Source organism: Cygnus olor, chromosome 3 (assembly GCF_009769625.2).
Source record: "Cygnus olor isolate bCygOlo1 chromosome 3, bCygOlo1.pri.v2, whole genome shotgun sequence".
Classification (NCBI taxonomy): Eukaryota; Metazoa; Chordata; class Aves; order Anseriformes; family Anatidae; genus Cygnus; species Cygnus olor.
The window spans coordinates 18,975,121-18,986,542 of record NC_049171.1 but is presented as its reverse complement, the minus strand read 5'-3'; the positions used below and the strand labels follow the sequence as shown (position 1 = coordinate 18,986,542).

Sequence of the window (11,422 nt, the reverse complement as noted above, 5' to 3'; positions counted from 1 at the left end):
GCATCTAAAAGTACTACCTTTAGATATAATTCCTTATTATATCATAAATACTTTCTCCATGCTCAAACTGCTCAGTGGTTGGAAGGAAGACTTTTTAGCATTGTTATTCTTTTAATAAATAATAAAAAGAAAATTGTAATATTTTTCATTCAAAATTGTCAAATTACTTATTATTTACCTTTTAGGTTATATGGTGAATCATGAGAATCTTCCAGAAGACCTAAGAAATAAAAGGCAAGAGTAAGTTAAAACATGAAATTTCAATATACATTTAAAAAATATTGCTAGGATATGTTTTGGTCATATTTTATATAAAAGATATTGTCAGAACTGTGAAATATTATAGTGTTACAATAATAACTGACAAAATAATGGAACTCTATTGTAATTTATGCTTGGATTCAGACTGTGTGTATTTAGATATTTGCATTTTAAGTAAAAGAAATATGAACAGTTTTGAATGTGTATGTTATACAAATGCACGTGTGTGTTTTAAAACTGAAACTCTCTTACTAGAGTGTAATTTTCATATTTTTACAATCCTCTTTCCCAAGTCCTCATACTCATGTTGAATTTACCAGTTTTCTGATCTGCACTAGAAGAGTATGTGATTTAATATTCACTTTTAGAAGATAAAAAATAATAATTTAAAAAATAATAAAAATACATATACCATGATGTAAAATTAGAAACAAAGAATTCAAACAAAAATGTATGCAGAGCAAAGATTTTTCTGCATATATTATGAAACAATATGTATTTCTATTAACTGGTTGATATTATCATGATACAAATAATGATTAAGTTTTTCATCTCATTAAATATCTGGGAAGTTCCTACAATGCCATAAGTACTTTATAATTGTGAATTAATTGTAATTATTCACATACTCTAAAGGTAATAGGAAGTGTTATGTAAAGATAGAAAAAAAAAAAGTGTAAATTCTTCCTTTTCAGAAGGATAGATGCCTGGAAATTTATAGGCTGTGGCTCATCAACTTTGATACCCTGTTTTAAGGTTATTGAGAGCATTTCAGGCTAAAGGAAAGGATGATTCTTTCGGTCTTAAGTTTCTTAGGAGACTTGTGAGCAAGTGACAGGTGAATACCCTGATTATGAAGTTTCTAGATCCCTACTCTCCTACTTTCCTGTAGATATCATGGGGTTTATAGTAAAGACTATATTCAAATTCGGAAAAAGATTTAGATGCTAACCTGCAAAGAATGAAAGCAAATAAATTTGAGGTCTTGGGAAAGAGGATTGTAAAAATATGAAAATTACACTCTAGTAAGAGACTTCTGGTTTTAAAACATACATGTGCATTTGTATAACATACACATTCAAAGCTGTCCACATTTTTTTTTTACTTACATATTCTTTGCCCACTGATGAGATGCTGCGTCTAAATACTACATACAGATGATTTCAGATTTTTCTTTCATTCAAAGTGGGCTCAGTTATCTTAAACAACTTTGGTCATGGTTTTATCAGAATTGCCTTTATTTGGACTGAAAGAATATCCAGGCCAGCTAGTGCAGCTACTGCTGTAGAAGGACACAAAAAGGAATTTTTTAGCACTGTGTAATGGAAATTAGTTGACACATAATAGAGCATTATGTAAACTACCTCGCAGGAAATGTTAATAAAAGGGGAATATCTAAAATACTGTTACTTTCCTGGAATTAGCTGCTGACACAAAACCTTGATATAGTCATCTATGAGAAACAGAGATTCATTGTCTGATACTTCCTTTGGAGTCTGTGTCCATGTCACCATCTGGATTTAGGGAACCGTACAACTCTTCTCTTTTAGAAAACACAGAGAGAGGGAAGAGAGAAGTAATTTTTGTAAATAACTTAGCTGTCAGAAAACTTACCTGGAAAATGGAAGTTCTGAGTTTATAATAGCTTGGTGGGTTTCCACCCCACAGCATGCACTTCAGTGATTGGTGACTCATTGTTGAGGACATACAGTATTTGAGCTAGAGAAACATTTTCCTCTCACCTTGTTAGTGCTGGATAAGGAAGACAGTGCTACTTATGAAGGAATATTTCCTTTAATGTTGTCAGTCAAAGTCTGATTTCTATGCTGGATTTAGTGCATAATATTTATTGTTTGTAGGTTAATGTAACTGTGCATAAATGTAACTATCTCTAGATGTTATTAAGATATATTTAATGTTTCAAGAGCAAGAGCTGCATGGAGTGTCTATCATGTAATAAAAGTTTCATTTTTTTCTATCGGCGTTATAATTTTATTGGCTATTCTGTTGTTCTTGAATTAAGACAAATACCGTTTGTGTTTCACTTGTTATTTTATAGGCTTTTATTGTATTCTCCTTTTTTGTATCTTTCATAAATTTAAATTTCATAGCTACATTCTTTAAAATCTCTCTTCATGTGAAAAATCACATTATGAAAATAAAAACATATTTTCATGACTAAAATTAGTTTACATATTACCTTCAGTGGGATTTTTACATCCATCAGTTTTATGCTGTGCAATTGGCTTTTTCTTCATTTTTTCTCTCTTGATGTCTGCTAGTAATACAGCAGATATGTTATTATATATGACAGCTCCATATGCATTAGTGATAATACTAGAAATAACACTGCAATGATGTCACACAAGCTTTGGCTTCTTGTAATCCATTGAGACATAAAATCTAAACCTTGGCCTGATACAACTCTTGAATTCCTAACAAGGAATCAATCAAAGTCCAATTACAGTGAGCCTTTTAGTAAAGAGAAGATGTGAAGATTCAGGATTGTTGATATAATGTATACTATTGTGCAAAGCCTGAAATCATTCAAGGAATGGGAACTGGAACCCAGAAGGGGAATAGCCCCTTGCTGGTGAGGGAAGTGGGGTCACAATGAGAATTTGGGAACATACGGACTATGGTGTCCTTTTAAAGTAGATCACTTCCAACTGGCTAGCATGTAAAATTATTGGTGGTGAGCAGTTAGTGGCTTGCTCTTTGAAATGATAGGAATAGTTATGATATAATATTTATGATAGTTATATAATAGTTATGATATAGTTATAATAGTTATATGTATAATATACTATATATAATATATAGTTATAATAGTTATAGTTATGATATAATAGTTATATATCATGTATTGCACTTTTGTATGAAGATCCTTTAAAATTTTTGAAAAGTACTAAAATAGTTTACTATGAAATGCATGCATTCTTGTTGCAGCTGCTGATTTTACAACTGTAACAGAAATATGAGAATATATGCAAAGAGCTACAGTAACTCTCACTTTTGCAAAATCAAAAGAACTTGCTAAGAAACCAAAGTAAAACAAATTATGGATGTAATAAATCTGAACATTGTGTTGGTTACACTACAGATTTGCAATGGGAAATAAATTATTTTAGGATAATTATCAATATATCAAAACTGTTTAGTTTGATTTTGACATTCTCAGTTTATTTTTCACTACTCAGCAAAACAAGTACCAGAGAATGCTCCAGTAGACCTCTAAGAAAATCCTATAAAATACAAAAACATCACATGAAAAAGCAAAGTCTGTTCTGAAAGGTCTTCATATCCAACATTTGCTAAAGGTAACACAAGGTAATTTATGGGCAATGACTTAAGACAATATAAATAAATTCTGAGATAGAGTCATGGTACTAATATTTTTCAGTCTTTCCTGTCAGAGCTATTCTCCATTTTAGACAAATACCCAGGTATTTGGGACGGCAGACTAGGGGAGAACTGGGAATTCACTTGACAATGTTAACTGGTTTAATGAACCTGTATGGGAGATAATATTTAGATACAGGGATAATCTCATCTGCTACTAAAATTTTCATCTCTCTCTCTCAATATATATTTCTGTTTATGCTATACTGTTGGATTACTATTTATAGATCTCAGAAATAGTATATATAACTTGCTTTTGGTATATACATTATATATATTATACATGCATAATATACGTTTTATATATATATAAAAGCAAGGAATATACCTAGTGCTGTACTGTATGGCATGACTCCACTCCAAATACCAGAAGTATGTGATGTAATTACAACATAAAGAACATAAACTTTTTGTTCCATTTAATACTAGTTTTGTCATTTTTAATTTCCCTAATTTTCCAATTTTTATTGAAGTACTTCTTTTCTTCCTTCCATTTTTTAGTATGTTTTCAGGATTTATTTATTTATTTATTTATTTGTATTTGAAGTATTACAGTATCACATCCCCCATTAATCACAAGCCTCCAGAAAGATTGATTGATATAAAGGACTGTTACAGCCTATGCAGAAAGTGTTGGATGCTAAGGCATGGAAGCACTGGGATGTAAATTTAGCAGAAGCATCCTTGCAGGTTGTCACCAGAAGATCCATAGAGGTATCAGGTAAAGTGGGACCTGAAAATGCTACAAACAGTATTGAATAAGGGCTGGAGGTTGTACTGGGTCTGGTTATGAAGGAGTTAAGTTTACTCATAGCAGCCTGTATGGTTCTGTGCTTTGCTTTTTTTTGGATAAAGCCATTGATAATACACCAATATTTCGTCTTTTGATAAGCAGCGTCAAGGTTTCCTTCCCAGGGCCCTGCTCTCAAAAGAAAGTGGGCTGGGGTTGGGCAAGAGGCTGTAAAGGGTCAAAGCTGGGACAGATGAACCAAAATAATCAGAGAGATCTTCCATACTACATGATGTCATGCTTGGCAATAAAAGGGCATATTTGTGTTTGTTGTGTTTGTCTTTCCAATCAACCATTTCACATACCGAGTTCCTAATTTTCAGGAAGAGACTGGACATCTGCCTGACAAAAGGAAATAGTGAATAAATTCCTCTTTCTGCTTTGCTTCTACGCACAACTTTTGCTTCTCTTACTTAAATGCCTTTATCTCAACCCATTAGCCTTGCTATCTTATTTATTCCCCTATCCTGTTGAGGAGTGGGATTGAGAGAACTACTGGGTGGGACATCTGGCAGACAGCCAACATCAACCCAACACAAAAAAATTAAATATATATATATCATATATATGTAATATATATGTATAATACATATGTGTGTATCTTAGAAATAATGCTATCCAAAGGGAAAGGTCCTACCTTCCAACTGTTTTTATAAACAGTATCTAAGTCCTGAATTTTTTTGGGGTAAAATGTAATAAAATGCTCTATCTTTTGCTGAAAAGATCACAAAAATTAATTCGTTCTAAGTAAAGACATTAAAATGAACTCCTTTTTATATGGTACTTGCAAATGCTGTTTTACATTGTAAAAGGGAAAGTTCAGAATGAAGAAAGATACTGAGTTTTATTAAAGGATTTGACAAGCATGCAGACATGAAATGAATATGGAAACATTCATTTGCAATTACAAAGACAAAAATTTTTCATTTCAGCATCCAGTGTCTTTACAGCAAATGAACCAAGAGAAGAAGTTCAAGGAGTAGAAGTACAAGATGACAAATACGTGCAAGCAGAGGTGCCAATTGATCAGGTAAAGTTAAGGCAAATTTGTTGCTTTCTCTAATGTGATCATGAGTTGTCCAGAGCCTTTGGGACAGAACTGCTTATGGCACTTTCTTGAAGTCTTTAATGTTGTTTTGCTAGAACGTGAGGAAAATAAGTTAGACATTTTAAACTAACCTCATGACTCCATGGTAAAAAATAAATAAATAAATAAAAGTTAATAGGTTTTCTCTTGGTTATTGAGTCTCTGCCAGAGGAGTTTTTGATTCCACTACTTCTTTGTATTCTGACAAAATACTGGAATCAAACCAAGAGCCCTCATCCATGAACTCATGTAACTTATTCCTTGGTTCAAAACACTGGTCATGTCAGTGGTAAAGAAGGAACAGAGTGCTGTACACTAGACTGCTGCTCAGAAGTGAGCTCAAGAGACACCTGGATTTTCTGGTGTTTCTTTCCCTGCAGGTTTTGATGGTGGTTTGCTTTAACCAAGTGGTATTCTGAAAGCATTTCCTATAGACACTTAAGCCCTCTAAGTAAAAGAAAGTGAATGGATTTTAATTTATCCACACAAGTGAGAAATGGTATCAGTAAGTGTTAAGTGCATATTGGTTTCCTCATTAAAAAAAAAAATAATAATTTCACATAAACACATATAGATTAAAAACAATAGCAGAAGGCCACATATGAAAAATGTTAATCTATTGTTAACTCATGATAATTCTGTTAAATCATTAAATAATTAATTCATTAAATTCATTTCTATATACATATACATTTTCCACATATTAGTCATTTTTACAACAGTTACAATAGTAAATAAATTTTAAAATAATTTTATAATATCATATCCATACTGTTTAATAACATAAAAAACCTGAAACAGCTATTTTGTGTTTTAAATATCTCCTTATAGATGCTGTACTTGCTTTGAGCCCAAGCATATAAGTCAGAAATGGACTAGCAGATACTTTAAAAACACAGAAACAAGAAAATAATCAGGATCTGATGGTATTTTATTTTTTTATTTTTTATATTTGGAAGAGCTTATGATAAAAGAAAGGTTTTATGATTCATTTTTGAACACAAAACAAAACACATCTGATTAATTATGAAGTGTCTTTCAGTTTCAGGTTAGACAAAACTGAGATTGCAGAAGGGCAATGAACAATCAACCTCTCTGATCTCTCTCTCTCAATTCATCTGTCAGGTCAAACTGGTTCTGACAATGAAATCTTTATTTTTGTATTTTAAAATGAATTCAAAGCTTGTGAAAGCTGCCAGGTTGACAGCACAGAAAGGTGAATTCATCTGTATATTCATGGGACAGATACTGTTCATGAAGCAGCATCAGTACTGGAGATATTACTAGAAAGTTCACTCAGGCTTTAGTGTTAAAATACAATTGCTCCATAATCAACTGTGGGACACAAATATGAAAAACACAGCAACACCTGGATTGTTATGTACCATTGATACAAGTAACAGCACCAGTTTTATTGTATTTTATAGTTTGCTACTTTATTCCTTTGTGTATATGAATCTGTTTCTAGTCATCTTCTTACGTTTCCATTTGACTACTCATTTTGTAAGGTCCATTGAGATTATGTTTTGCCATTTTACCTACACCTAGTTTGCCTCTTTTTTTTTGTTTGTTTTCAATATGATCTTTAGTGCAGTAATGTATGCCCAAGTAACTTCAAGGCTACACAACAATATATACTCTTGATGGTGTAGTTGGCAAAGACATGACTGAGATGGAAACATAAAAGGAGAAGGAGGATAAGGAAGGAGAGTAAATTGCTCACTTGGGAAGGCAAGGAATAGAGATATACACAAGACAGGAATGGAAAAAGAACTGGAGAGATAAGAGAATTTGAAGATGGAAAAAAGAAAACAATACACAAAGAGGACAAAATCAAAACAAGTGAAATATGAAATATGAAATAAAGAATGTTAAGTATTAATAAGAGGGCACAATAAATATTTATGTAAAAATATGTTCATTTCTGGAATATACTTGTTACACAAAATTATAATGCTCATTTTTCTTCATTACAAGGTAAACAGCTGTGGGGCTATATCAATATTTTTCTTTGCTTGGAGAACCAATATGCATAAGATCAATCTTCCAGAAGAGCTATTTTGCATTGCTAGATTATTACATCTTTACTTTTAATGGAATGCATTTAGTTGAGTAGTTCCCATATATTTATTTTACTCATCTATTAAGATTCCTGTAATTTTCTCTTAACTATTGCAACATTCTTCTCAAGCAAAGCTTTCTAGTTTTTTTTTTTCTCTTCTTTGCCTTTTATTCTTTTTATATAGTGTGTTCCATGAAAGTTTGTGTAAATTCTTTTTATCAAATCCATTTGCATTTGTCTTTGAGAAGTAAAACTTCTGTATTTTTACAGATAAGCATTTATTACAATATTAAAAAGGAAATTAGGCATTTGGATAGTGGACCAAAAGCTGCTGCTTATTGTCCTCTGTTAGTCTCTGTGAAGTTAAAATGATGGCATGTTAAAGATATGAATTGATTGTTACCCCGCCTTTTTAGTCTCTGTGCCAAGAGAAAAGGAAGATGAGAAAATTAATTTAGTTAAAATGCTAAAAAAAACGCAGAAAACTTGTTGTCTTTGTTTTCATTGGTAAAGACATCATAAATCCAAGACAGTGCTTAAGTTCCTGTAAATTTTAACAAGATTTAGAATTAGCATACTAGTGACTTGTCTCTTTAGAATAAGAATTTTCTCAATAACATTATAATGAGATAAATGTTAGCTTCCAATTTAGTGGAATAAGGTTATAATGGTTTTAGTATTGTAATTTTGACACTTTTGTTCTCTGTGGTTGTTCTAATTCACTTTCATACACAATCAGTGATTTTGATTTGGCTAAATTATTTGTAAGAGTTGTGAACATGAAATTAACATAACTCATTACTTCACTAGTTTGAGCCAAATCCTCCAGTTCTTTCTTAAGCAAAAACCTTGCTGAAATGCATACTTACCCCTGAAGTGAAAGAGTTTTTTATTGAGTAATATCTGCAGATCAGAGAGTTTCTTAATATATATGTAAATGCTTTTTTTTTTTTTTTTTTTTTTGTATATATTTTGATTCACAAATTAAGAACAAGTATTTCATTCTTTGTATATTACCACTGGATATAAGTTAAAAGTTAAGATGAAATTAATGATAAAAGTTAGTATGAAACTACAATAAGAAAGCTTTAATTACTAATAAACCAACTCCATAAAATAGGAACAGCTAATTTGCTTTTTTATGTATATACATTCCAGCTGAGACTGTAGAAGAAGAAACTATAGCACATACCAGCAGTACTGTGAATGAGGTTAGATTTCCTTCTTTATTAAGTGTAAGTGCATACATATTTTAAATGTAAACTAGATTTTAAAAGTAGAATGTAAAGCATTTGCATTTGATTCTGAACATGAAATCAATTGAACTCATCTTGATTAAGGAATGCAGTGGAGACCTGAATGAGCTTGATATTTTGTTTGGTTCTGATGTGGCTGAAATTTCAATAAACTATTTATCCTGGACATATGCATTATTAAAAGATGATGGAAGTCCTATAGGATTCAGTAATCAGATTTCTGTCATAGTTACTGTAGAAACTCATGAAATTTCAGCATCATTGAATCAGTTATAACTGAAAACTGAACTTGTGAATACAAGCATCATCATTTTTTTTTTTCCCCCGCAACCAAAATTTAAAATACATTACAACTGTACAGCTTTTATTGTAAATACCTGTAGAAGCAATGGAAATAAATCTGTGTAAGTGCTTTTGCCCAAATGTATTTATTTTTGTTCTACCTCAAATAGGCACTTGTCTTTTAAAACTTTCCCTTGGATTTTAGTTTTACTCATTCTTGAACAGTGTTGTAAGAGAAAAGGGAAATCTTAATGTTCATGTGATGAATGCCCTGGCAGAAATCCTGGTTTTGTTGAAATTAGTCTGTGTTTTGTCATTGACTTTAGTAGAGATAATAAATTCATGATATGCATATGCCTTATGATATGATGATTAATTTGATAAGCATTGCTGCTATGCCCCTATTACAGAATATCTCTGTCATTGAACTATTTGTCTTTGCATGATAAAAGGAATGCCTACACCCCAGTTCTTTGCATGCTTAATGCAATGAATTGAAAAAGAAGCAAATCTCATTTTGAAAACAGGATTGCCACTATTTTGATTATGGAAATACGAATATACCTGCAGTGTAGCTCAAGTGCAGACCAAGGGCGAGAGCTGGAGAGAAAACCCAGATGCCGAGCCAAGAGGAGACCCCAGCATGGCTCCTTGCAGTTCTTACACACAGCTCTGCCCACTGCAGCCTGACCCTAGGCTGCACCACTAGACTGTGCCAGAGGTGGCTTGGAGTCCTGGGATGGGGAAGGAGGAGGCAGAGCTTCTTACTGCTTGTGGGGCTCAGGACACTGACTTGATTTCCAAGTGGATGTTTTTAAAAGGCCAGATAACAGTTGCTTGGTTTATGGAGATTCTGAAGCTGCTGTTCTGTCCATCTGTGCTTAAGTTTGTACATCCAGTAGTTCCACGACAATTTTAGTCCTTACCTTTTTCATGATATAATATTTTTTCTTTTTAAGCATACATTAAAGTTGAGACTAAATCCACTTGGGAAGCGTTAGTGTCATGCTGCTAAGGCAATTTAATAGATTACATGATGATTAAAAAAAATAGGGACAGGATTCACAAAGAAGATTTATGATCATAATTACAGCATTTACATTTTCAGCATAACGTTATTGAGTCAGATCTGTCATTTCAGTATAGTCACTTAGGTTCCCTGTACAATGAATAGAGAAAATAGGAAATCTCAGAATGAAATCCACAAAATCCAAGTGCCGGGTGTGAGCCATCTGAACGGGCTAGGGCAAGATAGATGATATAAGTGCTGGCTCTTCATTTGCATGGGTTTAAACTCAGGCCTTATGCCATTATGCCAAGCTACTCAGTTATGAAAGAGTTTGTCATAAGTCTCTTTTATTCAGTTCTAGTAGAAATTGTGTTCACATTGAGTGATAAAGTAAACACCCACTATAGGAGGAAATAAAAGACAGTGCTCCCAGCCAAGGAGTTGGCCACATTTTTAGTCTTTCATTTCCTTTCTCTTTCTCTGTAGACCACTGAGCCAGCACTATTTCTACAAGCTGAAGTCACTGAGATTAGAAAATTTCCCTGCATGAGAAAAGGCAAAACCACTTATGCTAGCAACTTATATTTAGCAGGTTCATTCCAGCAAAATGGCATCTTGCTCTCAGACTTGAATCCACAGATAGAATTTGGCCCTCTGTGTTTGTGTAATTCTGCATACACAGGTTTATGGCAAAAAAAAATAATAATGGGATATTGATTCAAAACATTAGGATGCTTCAGAACTTTTGCATGATTATTATATTATTCAAAGAAAAAAAGCTCTTCAGTTTGGGTATTTCTGTAACTCTTAGAAAAAAAAAGTGTAGAAATACTTTAGAAATAATTAAATACCTTTAAAAATGTATGAGTAATTTAAAAGAATTTGCAGTTTGAGAGGTTGCATTGTGAAAAGTAAATGTTATTTACTTATGGATTTTCTATGTGTAAAAATCCAAAAGAAGCCGATGTTGAAAATGTAGTTAAATATTCAATGAATTCACTGCTGTACACTTATTGATATAGGTTGAAGAGGTTATTCTGTCAATGAGGATAATCAGGAAAAGGTTCATTTAAAAGAATAGCTACTGTTTTCTGAATAGAAGTGTCCTGAGCAGCAGGATTTGGATTTGGAGAAAAATCACATATATTTATATGTAAGCATAAATTCAACTCAGAAGGTGCTGTAACATTTCCACCATCTGCAAGAGCAAGCCTGGACTATTGTATTAAACACATGCTTAGTATGTAGAAGTCATGAAATGCAGTTCTTTCTT

The 11,422-nt window shown here is 32.4% G+C and overlaps 1 long non-coding RNA gene across 1 annotated transcript; it reads left to right on the top strand.

Annotated features, from left to right (window-relative positions):
- The first annotated feature begins 202 nt into the window (after positions 1-202).
- LOC121067837 lies at positions 203-6,491 on the top strand. Its single transcript, XR_005818478.1, has 4 exons — positions 203-240; positions 3,462-3,591; positions 5,386-5,483; positions 6,372-6,491. It is a non-coding gene; the product is annotated as an uncharacterized LOC121067837 (long non-coding RNA).
- Positions 6,492-11,422: the final 4,931 nt, after the last annotated feature.